Raw genomic sequence first — 18,272 nt, forward strand, 5'->3', positions numbered from 1 at the left:
TCTTCAGCCAGCTTCGACTAATAACGTCACAATGAGGTGGGCGGGCACCATGGCTCAGGCTGGCGACGTTTCACACACGCCCGCCGGCCGCCCCTCCCACAGACTTCCCATCGTGGACCAAATAAGATTTGAAAGTAATACGGCCAACTCTCAACACAGTGGTAAAGTAATTCAATCCCACTTAGACCAGTTTCTAAAGCTATTCAAGGTCATTCTCCAACTTCACATTCCTGACAACAGCTCAGAAACCATAGACACTTCAATGCATATAGTTCTGAAATTTGCTCTGAGCAAGAGAAGGACCAAGATTGCAAAGCCATAAAGTTATTCCCTTCCTTCCCCCCCCCCCCCCCCCCCCCCCCCCAAACACCTCCCCTCCCCGCCCAAACACCCCCCCCCACCCCCCCATAGCGTTGGGGGAACAGGTTGCATTGGAGAATGGGTGAGTGCTGGAATTTTGCGTTGGGGGAAGCAAACCTAACAGGTCTGCACTTGGTCTAGTTTACTATAAAATGTGAGAATTATTTATTTGCATAATTTGCATGGATTTCCCCATTAACAGAAGTGTCAGAACTGCAGAATACATGGCAAAAATCAAACATTTTCTAAAAAACAATTGGTGGAAGAAGCAGACCTCATGAATAATTAAAACAAGCTACATTAGCATTTGTGGATCAGGAACTCATAGTACATGGACAGGGAAGGTTTAGAGTGATATGTGCCAAAGTCCAGCAGGTCAGACTCTCGTAGATGGGGCATCTTGACTGGTATGGACAAGTTTGGCCGCAGGTCCTGTTTCCATGCTCTATGTCAAAAATGAGAATAGGGACAAACTTTCACCACCCTTCCAAAGGACCTGCAGATGTACCACCGGCCAAATGGTTTGCTTTTATGTTTGATTCTGTTGTACCAATCTCAGCGTCAGGATGCAAGCTACTTTCTGCCTTAAGAAAATAGCTGTTCCTTAAGTGGTTGCTGAAACTCAAATTTGCATCACCAATAATTTGGAGGGTAGATAACAAGAATAATGTAATCATACGAGCAGAGTTCAATACCTACAACAACTAGAATGCAAAAGGATGTGGCTGTCCCTAAAAGTCCGTGATCTCCACTGGATTAACTTCTGTGAAATGGGAAATCCATACAGTATAATGCCAAGTAATAATTCTCCCATTTTATGGCAAATGTATCACTTACAAAGCTTATCATTCTGTAATAGCATTACAAACGTAACCTAAAAATCTGTCTTCCTATTGTGCATTGTAAAGTAAGGGATAACAAAACAGTTCCATCTTGCCAAAATCAAATATTGATCTCTTTATATTTTCAAGTGATATTAATATTTAACTACTGCCTATTAAGTGAAACAATATATCAATTTAGGTTCAGTCTCCTGTGAATAATTAAATAAAAATAACTTTACATAATGGCTAGTCGTACTATTTAATTAAAATACATTTCATTGCAATGATAAACTTCAGTTAGTAAACTCCACATGGGGAAAACATTTCTAAATAGCCATCATTTCTGCAAGTGAATTAGTATGAATTAGATGGATTAGAAGCAGTAGCACTTGGTAGAATAGAGCCGGTGGGAATTATTAATAAGGTAGCAAAGTAGGCTGGTTTAATTAGACCATAAAACAAATAACTTTAGTGATAGAAATAACCAACCGCAGGGGGTGGGATGAGTAGAGAAATGAGGTGGGAGGAGAATGAAATGACAAAGCTGATATTTGGGAGAGTTGTATGGGGAGAAGGTGGGAAAGAGAATGAGGGCAATAAAGAATAATGGGCCAGTCCCACTTAGGTGATTTTTCAGCGGACTGCTGGCAACCGCTGTTATATATAATATACATTAATGATTTAGATGAAGGGATTAAAAGTAACATCAGCAAATTTGCAGATGACACTAAGCTGGGTGGCAGTGTGAACTGTGAGGAGGATGCTATGAGAATACAGAGTGACTTGGACAGGTTGGGTGAGTGGGCAGATGCATGGCAGATGCAGTTTAATGTGGGTAATTGTGAGGTTATCCACTTTGGAAGAAAAAACAGAAAGGTAGACTATTATCTGAATGGTGTCGTTGGGAAAATGGGAAGTACAACGAGATCTGGGGGGTCCTTGTTCATCAGTCACTGAAAGTAAGCATGCAGGTACAGTAGGCAATGAAGAAAGCTAATGGCATGTTGGCCTTCATAACAAGGGGAGTTGAGTATAGGAGGAGCAAAGAGATCTTTCTGCAGTTATACAGAGCCCTAGTGAGACCACACCTGGAATATTGTGTGCAGTTTGTCTCCAAATTTGAGGAACGACGTTCTTGCTATTGAGGGAGTGTAGGTGCACAAGGTTAATTCCCGGGATGGCGGGACAGTCATATGTTGATAGAATAGATTGGCTGGGCTTGTATTCACTGTAATTTAGAAGGATGAGAGGGCATCTTATTGAAACATAAGATTATTAAGGGATTGGACACGCTAGAGGCAGGAAACATGTTCCCGATGTTGGGGGAGTCCAGAACCAGGGGCCACAATTTAAGAATAAGAGGTAGGCCATTTAGAAAGGAGATGAGGAAAAACGTTTCACCCAGAGAGTTGTGAATCTGTGGAATTCTCTGCCTCAGAAGGCAGTGGAGGTCAATTCTCTGGATGCTTTCAAGAGAGTTAGATCATGAGAAGTATTTAAAGTGGAGGTGGATAAACATTTAAGGTAGACAAAAATGCTGGAAAAACTCAGTGGGCGAGGCAGCATCTATGGAGCGAAGGAATAGGTGACGTTTCTGGTCGAGACCCTTCTTCAGACTGATGTGGGGGTGGGTGAAGAAAGGAAGACAGTAGGCGGAGACAGTAGGCCGAGGGAGAGCTGGGAAGGGGAGGGGAAGGAGAGAGAAAGCAAGGACTACCTGAAATTGGAGAAGTCAATGTTCATATCTACCACCAGACTTCGACCCCCACCAATTCGCTTATCGCCAAAATAGATCCACGGAAGACGCCATTACCGTAGCTCTCCACTCTGTGCTGAGCCATCTGGAGCAGGGGCAGAGCTACGTCCGGATGCTCTTTGTGGATTATAGCACAGCTTTCAACACAATCATTCCGGACATTCTCATTGATAAATTGGTCACTCTCGGCCTCCCCACTCTCACATGTGCCTGGATAAAAGATTTCCTCACCAACCGGCCCCAGACTGTGAGACTCGGCCCCCACCTCTCCTCCACTCACAGGTTGAGTACCGGCTCCCCACAGGGCTGTGTGCTAAGCCCCCTCTTATACTGTCTCTACACCTACGACTGTAGTCCGGCCCACAACAACAACCGCATCGTCAAATTTGCTGACGACACTACTGTAGTCGGACTTATTTCAAAGGGAGACGAGGCAGCCTACAGAGAGGAAGTCCTGAAGTTGACAACCTGGTGCTCAGAAAACAATCTGGCTCTGAACACCAGGAAAACAAAAGAGCTCATTGTCGACTTCAGGAGGCACAGCACCGACTTAGTCCCCCTACATATCAACGGCGAGTGTGTGGAGAGGGTCAACACCTTCCGGTTTCTCGGCGTCCTTATCTCTGCTGATATCTCCTGGACAGACAACACGACAGCGGTCATCAAGAAGGCTCAGCAGCGGCTGCACTTCCTGAGGGTCCTCAGGAAGCACAACCTGGACTCTAACCTGCTGCTGACCTTCTACCGCTCGTCCATCGAGAGCCTGCTGACATACTGCATTACAGCATGGTACGGCAGCTGCACCATGGCAGACAGGGAGAGGCTTCAGAGGGTAACTAGGACAGCACAGAAGATCATTGGCTGCCCTCTCCCCTCCCTGATGGATATTTACACCTTCCGCTGCCTTAGCAGGGCAAAGAATATCATCAAGGACAGCTCCCATCCTGCGTTTGGACTGTTCGACCTGCTGCCCTCTGGAAGGCGCTATAGGTGCATCAAATCTAGGACAAATAGACTCAGGAATAGTTGTTTTCCGAAAATCATAACTACTCTTAATTCACACATGCACTGACTTCACAGCCCAACACCCGGACTTCCATCTATTATATCCACGTACTGAAATTTGGAACTGTAATGTGTATTGTAACTGTAATTTTTAACATTTTTTAAAAACATTTTTAATATTTAATATAATCTTTAAACATCTCCTTCACCATTTTGCCTTTATAGATATGTATATAGCGCCGCAGAATTGTGCACCTATCCCCCCCCCCCCCCCCTCTCCCTTTTGTTTTTGTTTTCTGTTTCTTGTTTTTTGTACTAAATTATATGTATGCACTGAGTACGAGCTGCTTTTAATCTCATTGTACATGTATAGTGACAATAAACGGCATATCTATCTATCTATATCTATACAGCTGGGGTGTAAGCTACCCAAACAAAATATGAGGTGCTGCTCCTCCAATTTGCAGTGGGACTCACTCTGGCCATGGAGGAGGCCCAGGACAGAAAGTTCAGATTCGGAATGGGAGGGGAGTTGAAGTGCTGAGCCACCGGGAGATCGGGTTGGTTAACGCGAACTGAGCAGAGGTGTTGGGCGAAGTGATTGCCAAGCCTGCGCTTGGTCTCACCGATGTAGGACAGTTGACACCTAGAATAGCAGATGCAATAGATGAGGTTGGAGGTGGTGCAACCTCATCTATGCCTCGCATGGAAAGACTGCTTAGGTCCTTGGATGGAGTTGAGGGGGGGGGGGGGGGGAGATGGGGGATAAATATTTGATAGATTAAGGAAAAATGGAAGATAGACACAAAATGCTGGAGTAACTCAGGACGGGCATCTCTGGAGAGAAGGAATGGGTGACCCTTCTTCAGACCTCTCGACCCGAAACATCACCCATTCATTTCTCCAGAGATGCTGCCTGTCCCGCTGAGTTACTCCAGCATTGTGTCCATCTTCGGTTTAAACCAAGATCTGCAGTTCCTTCGCGCACATTTCGTATGGAGAAATGGCACAGAAGAGGAGTTGAGGCAGCATAAATCACCTATCATATTAAATGATGGGACAGGCGAGAAAGGCCTTATGACCACCTCCTGTTCTTATCTTCTTGTCCTCTCACAAGATACTTTATTGCCAAGTTTCTGTCAAGGACTTGTTCATTCTCTCTGTCTGCATTCTTGTGCTGCAATCCGACCAGCTCCAGAAACATGCCTTCACCGTACAATTAGCCTTATAGATAGACTACAGGGACTCCAAAAGTCAAAGATTGAGCTTCTCCAGTTGTTGATGCTTCCTGTATCCGATGTCTTAAAATTCCCTACGACATCAGACAAGCATTCCATTCGTCTGAGGTTTCCTGGCATGCTTGTTTAGTTGATGAACTCAACTAACATTTAAGTACAGAATCAGACTCAAAACATCCAGCGAAATTAGTGAATTGCAGCATTTATGCATCAGATAAACGTGACAAAATATAACGGATGGGAACAAGCCCTGCAATTGGATCATTAAAATAAATTCTTTCAGACTGCAGTCCAAAATTAGTTTCTGCATTCCAATGCATTTTGTACTGTCTTAAAGTATAAAAAAGCTATTCCTCACATTTGAATTATGTGCAAAAACCAAAAGGACCTTGCATTAAATGAACAGCTAGTTTTTCATTTTACTTTACATCACTGCTACCCCAAAAATTCATTAAGCCCTCATTAATGCATCATGCGAAATTTCAAACAAATATCAATTATTTCACCATATAGTAATAATTCATTTAAAAAAAATTCATAGATAGAAAAATGCATGAGCCACTGCATATCACGGAGTGAGAAACAAGTTAGTTTTGAAAATGAATTTACCATCAAAACTATCAAGAACCTGTTCATTAATAATGGGAATCATTAACAATTTAGCTTTCAACAAACAGGCCAATAAAAAGAGAGAAAGAGGCAAAATATATTATGCAGTAAAGGTTCAGAGTTTATTCAAAACATTTTATCTGCATCACATAGAGGTCTGTACTATTTGCATTGCAATTGTCATATTAATTTAAATTCAATTTAACAGGTTTGTCCCTGCTAGTAAGAGCTGACCTTGGCCTGGGCTAAAACATAACCTTTGAGAGACGAAGATAATTTTTTTTCAAAGTTAGCTAAGCTACTCTTGCCTGTCTCATAATCACTTGTTAAATGATTCAACCTCTAAATCTTCTTGAAAAAGATCTCATCATAAAAGAACATTTGTCAGGAAATTTTCAGAAAATACTAAAATATAAAATGTTACCAATTTCATTAACTTTCATGTCATTACATTTAAATCTCTTTGGTTATATATGACGGTAAATGGAAAATGTAAATGTAGGCAGTGTTTGGAACCATATAATGGAACTGCTGTTGAAGTTAAAACATGACTGCGCAGAACAGAGTGCTATGTTGTGCACAACCAGAACATTTCCAAGTCAACAGTAAGGGCCAAAGTTGGAAGCATTTTCCAATCTACCACTCACATGAAAATTGAACAGAATCTGGAACAAGAATCTCAAAAATAAGTTTTTTTTTTTAAAAACAGAAGCGTCATTCAAAATATACACTACCCAATTTTAATGTGGAAAATTTAAGTAATCAACTTACAAACATAGTAAAACTTGTCCAATGATAGCATTGTTAAGACATGAAAAATATTTAAGCAGTATTAAAATAATATGGAGCACAATTTTTTTTTTTTTTTAATTACACGCACTGCTGCATCGCATCCATCACTGAATTAAGAAATTTCAGGTTGATAGGATACTTAATTCTGGTTTGGGAGGAAAAGACATGGGACTAATTGTACAGCAATCCCACAATTTCCATGGTCATTCTTCCTTAAGTCAGATCATAAGTTACCAGATGTATCAAGTTTAAGCAGAATTTGAACTCCTAATCTCTAGACCATAGCAACTAGTGTATCCCTATTAAGCTTATGTTGCTGTATCCATTTTCAAAACATGCATTAGACATGAAGATCTCTTCTAATTTACAAAAGTAAACCCAAATCTTTTCAAATTAAATACTGACCTAAATCACATGGTTATCTCATCATTATATTGGGTGTTAAAACTCCCATAAATCATACTTATTTAATTTGGGATGCTGAACAATTGTATAAAGTCCTGGGGCTGCTCCTAACATTGCACTGTTAGTGTTAATTGCAAGGCACCTCCTCATAACTAAATGGAAATTGAACCTATTTTATTTTAAAGTAAAATGAATACAACAGTTTTAATTATTGATTTGCACATTACCAGTGCAATGCTTCAAAGGAAAAGAGAGTACAGAATATTAGCTGTTTCACTTTGCATTGTAGCTACAAAGATCAAAGAAAGACATTGTCTAACAAAAAACAAAGAAACATACATCATACAAGCGCCATTTGTTACTACACTCAATAGAATTTAGAATATGGGATTACATTTTTTATTGTGGATCCGAATTAGAGAGCAGGCACTCCAGCAATTTGCATCTTTTTTTTGCAACCAGCACCTGCAGTTTCTTTTGTCTATATTTGCTACTTACCTCTTTGGCAGACTGTAGGTAAGGCACACGAAGACACAAAGTACTGTATGTCCGTTCAGTAAGAAATCTTCAGTAAATAAATTCTGATGACAGCCTTTCAGATAACCAGGATTTCTAAGCTTCTACACTTCACCTAAAATAAACATAAAAGCCAAACAGTTTAGCTAAATGTGGAGCCGATTAATTGAGTATAAGCAGGCTGTTCCTTAGTTAAAGTTGAAACAAAATACCATAAATCAGATCTCTACAATTTATAGGTGGCATCGGCCATATGATTGAGTCTGAAACTTCACACAAGTAAAAGTTTGGTTGAGATCAGTGAAATCCAAATGACTAAATGTGAAAAGAATATACCATGTTATCACAATCAGATAACATTATGGTAATGTCCCACTTAAATTATAGGAATAGGCGAGTTCAGACCTCTCCATAACAAGAACTTAAACCATGTTAATTAAATAAATCAGTGATGATAATAATGAATTATTGGATTGCTGCAAAAAACACATCCCATGCCCCTTTTTTTCGGAAGAAAAGTTATCACCCTTGTGGCACATAATTCCAGACCTACTTCAAAAAGTTAACTCAAAAATGTTCTTAAAAGCCACGCTAAAGACAACATATCCTCGGATTACCAATCATTCTCACATCCTGCAAAGGAGTGAAAATAAAATGACTCTGAACAAATACAAATTTAAACTCTACTATCAAATACATAAAACTATCCCAGATTTCTTACCAAGCAAAGTAACTATTTCTAGGGAGTATTTAGAGTGCTTTGCGTAAAGGAAAAAGGACTGTTGAAGTAACAGCTTACCTTTCTCCCGAGGTTTAATTGCTTGCAGTGGTACACGACTACAAACCAACCTACACCACGCCGTGTGTAACAAGAAAGACTTAGCATACATTAATTCCACAACATACTATATGGAGCCGAGCTTGATTGAAATACGGCACATAGGATTGGATTTGCACCAAGTTGGACAGCAGCAACTTCTACTTTGACATGTTCAACAGTTTATCCAGCACCAAAATATTCTATAGTTAAAATACGATGTCAATTGCTCACAGTGATAATCCTAGTCTGAATCAAAATGATTTAAATTTCAAACCACATTTGAGCAGATGTGGGGTGACAAAATTCAAATAAGGCAAAAAACAAAGGTTCTGCATATCTCATCACGTGGCTATTACAGTGATTAAGGCACAATACCCGGAATGACAATACCCTACATGCCCTGAACAATGTTTGTACCAAGAATAACAACACCAGAAACATAGAAAACAAAGAAAAAAGGTGTAGGAAAGAACTGCAGATGTTGGTTTAAATCAAAGGTGGACACAAAAATGCTGGATTAACTCCAGCATTGTGTCTATCTAAGAAAAATAGGTGCAAGAATTGGCCTTTCGGCCCTCCGAGCCAGCACTGCCATTTAACATGATCATGGCTGATCAAAATCTGATCAGTACCCCGTTCCTGCTTTTCCCCCCATATCCCTGGATTCCGTTAGCCCTAAGAGCTAAATCTAACTCTGTCCAAGGGAGCTTTGAAATGAAAATACTTTCTTTTTCCTACAGATGTTGCCTGATCTGCTGAATGTTTCTAACTTTTCCAGTTCATACGTACTTTGGCCTTCATCAGTCAGAGTATTGAGTATAGAAGTTAGGAGGTCATGCTGCAGTTGTATAAGACGTTGGTAAGACGGCATTTAGAATATTGTAGTTTTGGGCACCATGTTATAGGAGAGATATTGTCAAGGTTGAAAGGGTTCAGAAAAGATTTACGAGGATGTTGCCAGGACTAGAGGGTGTGAGCTACAGGGAGAGGGCGAGTAGGCTGGGTCCCTATTCTATGGAGCACAGGAGGATGAGGGTAGATCTTATAGCGGTGTACAAAATCACAAGAGGATTAGATCGGGTAGATGCAGAGTCTCATGCCCAGAGTAGGGGAATCGAGGACCAGAGGACATAGGTTCAAGATGAAGGGGAAAAGATTAGAAGATCTGCATCAGCACTTTAAAAGTACTTCAATAGTTGCAAAGTACTTTGGGAAACAGAGTTAATAAAATACAGTAAACCCTCTCATTAACAGACCCCTTTATAACGGATTTCAGTTATAATAGACAGACCTGCACACGCCTCCCCCCCCCCCCCCCCCCGCCCCCCGGGCTCACACCTCCTCCCCGGCCACTTACAGCCCTGGCTTCGAGCACCACACCCGACTCGCAAGGTATATCAGTGTGCCCTTCATCACCCATGGCACGGTGCGGTTGACACTGCTGTTGTTGTGGCTCATGTTATCGACCCTGGGGACAGTGATTTCTACAGGACACCGTCACTGATAGGACACACATGGTCACTGTGGGGCTCCCTCTCCTCCCATTAGCTGCCACTTCTTCCCATTGCCCATTGTTTTGTCTGCTCCACCACCGCCTCCTTCTCCTGTTGTTCTGTCCACTCGGCATCTCTCCCCCTCCCCTTCTTCCCCAGAGTCACCGACACACTGCAACTTGGAAGACATCAGCAACTGTGGGAGGAGAAGGAGGAGGAAGTGAACCTGGGAATGGACAAAGCAACAGCCGACAGGAAGAAGTGAGAGGGGAGAGAGCCCCAGTCTGACCAAGCGCATCTTGTCAATGGCAGCAGCCTGAAGAAAAAGCTCTAGGCTAGGGACTACAATGCGAGCCTCAATAACGGGCGTGTCAACCTGCTTGATGAACTCCGGCAGGGTGGTGTAGTGGTAGTGTGGCTGTCTTACAGCGCCAGAGACCCGGGTTCGATCCTGACTACGAGTTTGTACAATCTCCCTGTGACCGCGTGGGTTTTCTCCAGGTGCTCCAGTTTCCTCCCACATCCAAAAACATGCCAGTTTGTAGGTTAACCGGTTTTCTAGTGTGTAGGATAGAACTAGTGTATGGGGTGATCACTAGTCGGCCTGAACTCGGTGGGCTGAAGGTGCTGTTTTCACACTGTATCTCTAAAGTAAAGAGAGACAAAAATTAAAGTCAAAAGGCTTTAAGGAAGGAAGGTGCTCAATAGCTTTGTTAAAGAATAAACAATGTTTTAAAAAGGAGCATGAAATTGGATAGTTTTAAGAGAATTCCAGATCCTGGGAACAAGGATCAGAGATAGATGCCAATGGTGAGACAAAAGTACAATGGAATTGAAGGACAGACATTCTCAAAGGGAATGCAGGAGTTTACTGAAAAAGACAATATATTAGTATATAGGATGAGTATTTTGAATCATATTCACTGAGGAAACCAGAACTCAATGTATGCTTTGATGACATGGTTCTTGACTAAACAGGACTGTTCTAAACAGGGTACACAAAAATGCTGGAGAAACTCAGCGGGTGCAGCAGCATCTATGGAGCGAAGGAAATAGGCGACGTTTCGGGCCGAAACCCTTCTTCTAAACAGAACAGGTTAGGAAATATGCAGCAGAGCTTTAAGTAATCGGAAGTTATGGTAACCAGATAAGTCTGTATCGGAATAGTGCAGTATGGATCATGATGCAGTTTACATCAACAATTAGGCTCAGACTATGTACAAGCCTATTTGAACACATGTTCGAGAAGAATGAGCCAAGAGCTCCACTCAGGGTAAAAAGAAAATGGTTGTTAATCGTTGGCTTAAATCCGAGGTGACAGCTTGCAGGAAGAAATGGAATCAGATGAGAACTAATTACAGCAGTTTCAGTGTTCGCAAGGAGAGAAAAAAAGGGAAGGAAGAAGGGAAAAAAAGAGAGAAAAAGAAGAAAAAAATCACAGCTCTTCAATGAGTGAAGATCAAAGAAACAATCTAACGCCATAGCAATTGGGCCAGGAGAGATGGACTTTGAACCTGAAAATCAAAAATGCGGATTGGTATTTCGCAGAAAAAGCTGGAGAAAAGCAAGGATTTAGAGCTGACTGTGAGAGACAAAGTCCATACACTTGTCATACCTGTCGGAGGAAAGTGTGGAAGAAGCAGGACAGAAACATTTTAAATGTCTGGCAGTAAAGAAAACCAATATTATCTTTGTTCCAAGATGATCATGGAATAATGATACCTTAGGCATTATAGAGGGAAACCCCAAAACACGTCATCTTGGCTAATCTGATCCATTTGGTCTGTACTATTTGAACAAATGAATTAATATTCACGGTGTACCATAGGCAAATAGACAGCAGGAAAATGAGAAGCATTATTGGGGCAAAAATCTGCAATAGGAGAGACGAGGTGGCAATCACACTGATCAGCAGTTGCACAAGTATTGCAATGAGTGGAGTATCAAAACCTGATGAGTGGAGAATATAAAAGCAGTACTATGGACAAGTGCCAACAGCTTTTATCTAGTGGACTCTCAGGAGGATTATTGAGATATGTGTACGAGATATGCAAGGCAATGACTAGAGGTGTCATGAATGAATGCATGTCAGGAAAGATGAAAGTTGCTCAGTACATCAATGGAGAATCCTTTATAATTATGAAAAACTAGTTATTTGAAACAGTTTACTCAATTAATAATTCACTGCTAATGTTTAACTAAATATTAACATTCATCAAATAACTATGCTCCAGGAAGTGGAAGTGATTGGGCATATTGTTTAACTAAATTATAAATAAAAATTAGGTGTTCTAAAGGTGTTCAGAAATAATTAATGCATAAAATAAATTTACCTTTCCGATAAAGGGGTAGGGATAGATAATGGACACGTCACACAGAAGGGCTTGGAATTCTGCATCAGAAATTGTTACAGAAAGAAAATGAATTCATAATAGCTTGGAAAGAATAAGGTGCAGGAAAGTACTCTAAATTAGGAAGAACACACTAGTTAATGGGTCAACCATCTGTTTCCGTGCACTAATTTCATATAGCTTTAAAAGTAGGTCAGTTATATATTTTCTTTAGCTATATATCCAGCTACTGTATTTAATTAGTTGTCCAATCTTTAAGATCTACCTCATCTGTTAATCAGTCCTCAACCACAACTCCAAAAAGAACCAACAAGACTCCTCCCTCCACCCTAACTGCACAAAGCATCACAAGGTTGCAAGCAAAGATCATAGAGCGGAGCTCTAAGATCTTTGGTTGCAAGGTTGGGCGCAGATTAGCAGCAACATTTCATATTTAAACCAGGTTTTAACAAGTTCAAAGCACTCAAGAGATAAACATACAAATTAGTACAAGAACCATCACATTAGTGACGTCAATGATTTTGGGGATATGCTCATTGCACTTTATGGCCACTGAATTAATTCTGAAGTGTAGATGGAGGTTACCATTTAAGAAGAGCAATAGTCAATTAATTCATGGTAAAGCCTACAAACAGCAAATAAAAGATAAATTATCTTGTTTCTATAGTGTAAAACCCTCCCAGAAAATTCCAATGAGAACTCAAACAGAACCTCTTCTTCATACATATTGTCTGACCTGTAGTGTTTTATTGCAGATTTTCAGGTTTTGTCATTTTTAACTTAAATCTTTATAGTAACATTGATCAAGTGGCACAGCTTAAATCTGGATGCATAAGGAAAATTTTATTTCTGAATTTTCTCAATGGGCCCTTTATATCAACCCATGTCAGCAGGCAGGCAGACAGGTTCCCGGTTTAATTTCACATTCAAAAACAGGAAACATAGAAAATAGGTGCAGGAATAAGCCATTCGGCCCTTCGAGCCATTAAATATGATCATTACTGATCATCCAAAATCAGTACCCTGCTCCTGCTTTTTCCCCCAAATCCATTGATTCCGTTAGCCATAAGAGCTAAATCTAACTCTCTTTTGAAAACATCCAATGAATTGGCCTCCACTGCCTTCTGTGGCAGAGAATTCCACAGATTCACAACTCTCTGGGTGAAAAAGTTTTTTCTCATCTCAGTCCGAAACCCCTTATCCTTAAATGGTGCCCTGGTTCTGGACTCCCCCAACATGGTGATTATTTTTCCTGTATCTAGACTGTCCAATCTCTTAAGAATTTTATATGTTTCTATAAGATCCCTCTCTTCCTTCTAAATTCCAGTGAATACAAGACCAGTCTTTCATCATATGTCAGTCCCACCATCCCGGGAATTAACCTGATGACGCAGCACTACCTCAATAGCAAGAATGTCCTTCCTCAAATTAGGAGACCAAAATTGCACACAATACTCCAGGTGTGGTCTCACCAGGGCCATGCACAACTGCAGTAGGACCTCCTTGCTCCTAAACTCAAATCCTCTTGCAATGAAGGCCAATGAGGGCAATGAATTAGCTGTCTTCACTGCCTTCTGTACCTGCATGCTTACTTTCAGCGACTGATGTACAAGGAAACCCAGGTCAACACTGAATGCTGTACTCCCTTCGAATTACAGTGAAATATCAACCTGGATTACATGTTCAAAAGCATGTAGACTCCTAGAGGGTCATAACTTGAAAGTACCTCCGCTCGGTCCGCATTGGGGCTCAGCACTTCAACTCCCCCTCCCATTCCGAATCCCACCTTTTGTCCTGGCCCTCCTCCATGGCCAGAGTGAGCACCACCGGAAATTGGAAGAGCAGCACCTCAAACTTGGGCAGTTTGCACCTTGGCAGCATGAACATTGACTTCTCCAATTTCCGGTAGCCCTTGCTGTCTCCTCCCCTTCTCAGCTGTCCCTCGGCCCTCCGGCTCCTCCTCTTCCTTTCTTCTTCTTAATATCAGCAGAGGCTTTGGACCTGCCTTTGCTGCTAAAAACAAACTCAAATAAATAAGTTCAAATAACTTCCCTTTCAACAATAGTTTGCAATCTATGACCTACTTACATTTGCAAGAAAGCCACAAACAATATCACAATGAACACATATCAATAAGATAACCTGCACCTCTGAAACGCAAGGCATTATTTATTTTTTATATTCAGACTATTTTCATAAAATGTCAAGCTTTGATTATTTGAACACCTCAACTGAATTACGAGAGGCTGAGATAACACCCCACTAATTTGGAACTTATTTAAATAGGTGATCCTTTCAAATTAAACACCTGAATAAGTAAAGGGCAGGATGAAGAACCTGTCTAAAAGCAGCAATGATCAATTGTATTTAATTGCACTGGGAAAGTGAATACTTTCAAACTTTTGTTCCTTTGTAGGTACCACGCAGACTCGGGCTTGGCAGTTTGTTTAGAGGACAAATGAAACACTGGAAATAAATCGGATGATCACTCAGAATTCTGCCTTTTCAGAAAAAACTCAAAAGTGCTTCAAAGAACCGGTTTTCAAAAAACCCACGATAAACACAAAATGTTGGAGTAACTCAGCGGGACAGGCAGAATCTCTGGAGACTGCTGTCCTTCATATAAAAACCAAGCTGGCTTAATAATCATGTCTGACTTTCACATTTTGCCAAGTCAAACACTCAAAACTAAACAGCAAAATGGAAAGGAAATACGGAGACAGCCACTGAAATCACTAAAGGAGTTGACACATTTTAGAGACAACAAGCATCAATATAAAAGTTTATAAGGGGAAATTACAAAGGAAAAAAAGTTGCTGCCGCAAATGCATCACACTTGCAGCAGAACAAATGAAAACCAATAAGCAGAAGGAATGTGGGGAGCTGAACGCAATACTGAACATTACACAAACTCTTATAGTTGCCACTGATTGACAGATCCAATACGAGCATGCGCAATGACCTTAGCGAGCCCGCTGACGGTGGACAAACGGCCCAACCGACACTCTGAGAGATTAAACTCACTTGGCCGCAGATAGCCGACCCGTTTCTCGTCTGCTATCTTTTCCGGTAACAGCACACTACCAATACTTTGCTTTGGACGTGGATTACGCGATGTACGGAGAGAAGGAGAGCGAGAAAGTCACACCACCGCCAGCTCTCTTATTTCCGGCTCTTTGTATTGTGAAGCCACTCGCTGCACTCGAACCGCCCCCACCCTCCCCTCCCCTCCTTCCTTCGTCAACAAGAGACGCGGGACGGGGCCACTGACACTCACAACCACGTCACTGAACCGTGTGTACGCCTCGCGTCACCACGTTCCGTACACATGCACGCCGCGCTCCCGCCCTATTCACGTGACTGAAGGGCGTCGAATGCGCAAGCGCGAAAGTGAACCGCCTGTGCAAAGATCCTAGGATCTTTACGCCTGTGCGCCGCCCTTTGAGACGTGAAAAGAAAATGCTGGAAATTGCTGGTCAGAGAACAATAAGCGAGTTTGGTATTCCGACTGCGCATGCCCAGGTCATAGGTCACTCTAGATAAACATTCTCAGCAGCTGAGCTGCTGCGTGTATACAGACCAGTGTTTCATCAGTAGTCAGATCGAACCAGGTCTCCGGCGTTGCAAACGCTGTTGAATTGCTGTTGGAGTTAACGTCACTATTTTTCCCTTCGCCACTGGTCCATGCGGAAATCTTAGCAAAATCACCCAAAACCCGCAAGCAACCCTTTGCAGTGCCTTTTCACTTCAACCCAAATCCCCCAAACAACCCTCTGCAGTGCCTTTTTACTTCAACCCAAAACCCCCAACAACCCTTTGTAGTGCCTTTTTACTTCAACCCAAAACCCCCAAACAACCCTTTGCAGTGCATTTTTACTTCTACCCAAAACCCCCAAACAACCCTTTGCAGTGCATTTTTACTTCAACCCAAAACCCCCAACAACCCTTTGTAGTGCCTTTTTACTTCAACCCAAAACCCCTAAACAACCATTTGTAGTGCCTTTTTACTACAAACCAACCATATTTTCATTTTCAAACCACTTTAAGGGCACTCACAGTTGAGTAGACATATGTTCAGTGTTATTCCGAACTCAGAGAGATGTGACCCTCTTGCTTCCTCCATCTTGCAGAGGCTGAGTGAGGCACACCACTTCCAGGTTTTATAGTCCCTTCCCCCTCCCACCAGCAGGGGCAGCAGAGAGAATGGTGAAAATTTAAAAAACATTGATATCTCTCTGATTTTTCATCGATGGGAAAAATCCTCCGGTCCAGTCCGGCGGAGGGGGGTTCTGAGCGAGGTGGCCAAAACTGACGGCCGTAAGTGGCGGCGTTCTCTCGGAAATCACATCGCTTTGAGTCAAAAGCGGGCAAGATCTTACTTTAAGTAACATAGATGTTGAGAAAACAACAGAAAAAAAACAAAATATGAAATGTTTGATTAATAACCTTGTCAAGTGGCCATCTTATGATATAGTTGAATCCAAAGAAATGGTCTTAAATCTAAGCATGGAGAACTGTGAAAGTATAAGATGAGAGTTAATCAGAGGTCTTTAACATTGATGCAGTCTTTAACATCGTGGAGCCCCTGGTCTCCAACTCTGGGCTGGGTCTCCTGTGCTGGGCTGGGTCGGGTCTCCGATGCTGAGCTGCTGCTTGGGGCTGGGCTGCTGCTTGGGGCGGGGCTGCTTGCTGCTTGGGGCTGTGCTGGGCTGCTCCGGGTCCTCCGAATGTCCGGTTGGAAACCTCCGCCAGCCATCCTCAGCTCCAGTAAAAATGCGATGGCGCAGGAAGGGGCGGACCATCCCGGGGAGTGACAGGCGAAGTGACTAATTCGCGTGGCGCCGACTGGCAGGTGAAGAAATCGATCTGTGCACCCGTGGTTTTTAACATTTTTAAACCTCGCTAACTTTTATGACATTCAACCAATCGGAACGAAACTTGGCTCACTCGCAGCACAGGAGAACAGTGAGTGAACTGCCGAAAAATCATAGCGCTATTCCGAACCGTTTTTGCGCAAATAGAAAGACTGCCAAACTGGAAGATAACAATATCAGAGTTCTAGTTATGTATAGATAGATAGAAGATAAATGGATTTAAGTACAGAAGTAAGGAAAGCATACCAATTGTTATTTTTGTAATCTATTGGAAGCTATTGTAAACTATTTTCATATAGTTTAGGTCTTGTTATTTAAGGAAGAATGTACTTTCCAAAGAAGAAATATAGCAAAGATTTACTAGTCTGGTTCCAGCTATGCTATTTGCTATGTGAGAAGAGGTTGAGTAGACTAGAATTTTGTTGATTAAGAGATCACATTGAAATTTACAGGGTTCTTACAGGGCTTGACAGATTAGATGCAAAGAAGATATATCCCATGGCTGAAATGTCTAGCAATTGGGGGCATTTTTTGCCGAAAAAGAGGTATGCCTTTTTGGACTGAGATGAGTTGACATTTCTTCACTGAAAGGATGGTGAACCTATGAAATTATTTACACAGACGTCTGTTGAAGCTTGGACATAATGCCTTTCAAAAGAGAGATTGATAAATATGAGTATTAAGCGAATCAAGGGATATGGGGATAATGATGGGAAATAGGACTAAGGTAGAAGATCAGTCACGATCTTGATGGACGGCAGAGCAGGCTTGAAGGGCCAAATAGCCCACTACTGTAGATTAATGAATGACATCTGTTATTAATTGGATAGGTTGGGGGGAAATGTTAGCCTTCTAAAGGGCTCCTTTTTTATTTTTGTTGCGTTATTGTGTCTTTACCTGTGCTTCTACAGTAAGCGGAACCTGTTTGTTAATACATCTTTGAACATGTACAATATTATTGAGTTAAATGCTTAGCATGGTAAATTGGAATGCTGCAAGGCACACTGATCGGTTGAATTACCTTTCCATGCCCTTCAGCTCTTCTTATGCTCCTTAGTATACTTCAATGCAGGGCATGCATTCAAATTACTTGATCAAATATACTAAGCAATGCAAAAGTAATTAAACTCTTCTAATGAAAGTGCTAATATAAATCGCAAGAACAAATTATAAATTTAAGAGGGATATTTGAATATTTCAAGTAGGTTTTTACTTTGAATATATTACTC

At 41.6% G+C, this 18,272-nt stretch overlaps 1 protein-coding gene across 3 annotated transcripts in view; it reads right to left on the bottom strand.

Moving 5' to 3' along the window:
• The window catches only part of LOC129702835 (calcium-binding protein 39-like), a 58,985-nt gene extending 43,598 nt beyond the window's left edge, over window positions 1-15,387 (bottom strand). The window contains exons 1-2 of one of the 3 annotated variants that reach the window (XM_055644859.1): window positions 15,194-15,387; window positions 7,488-7,620 (exon numbers count right to left, since the gene is read on the bottom strand). The gene's annotated coding sequence lies outside the window, so the exon portion shown is untranslated. Of the gene's footprint in view, window positions 1-7,487; window positions 7,621-13,895; window positions 13,915-15,193 lie in introns of those variants that run through there. The other 2 variants (XM_055644860.1, XM_055644861.1) reach the window with 2 other exon arrangements.
• Window positions 15,388-18,272: the final 2,885 nt, after the last annotated feature.

This window comes from Leucoraja erinacea, chromosome 13, assembly GCF_028641065.1.
Source record: "Leucoraja erinacea ecotype New England chromosome 13, Leri_hhj_1, whole genome shotgun sequence".
Taxonomy (NCBI): Eukaryota; Metazoa; Chordata; class Chondrichthyes; order Rajiformes; family Rajidae; genus Leucoraja; species Leucoraja erinaceus.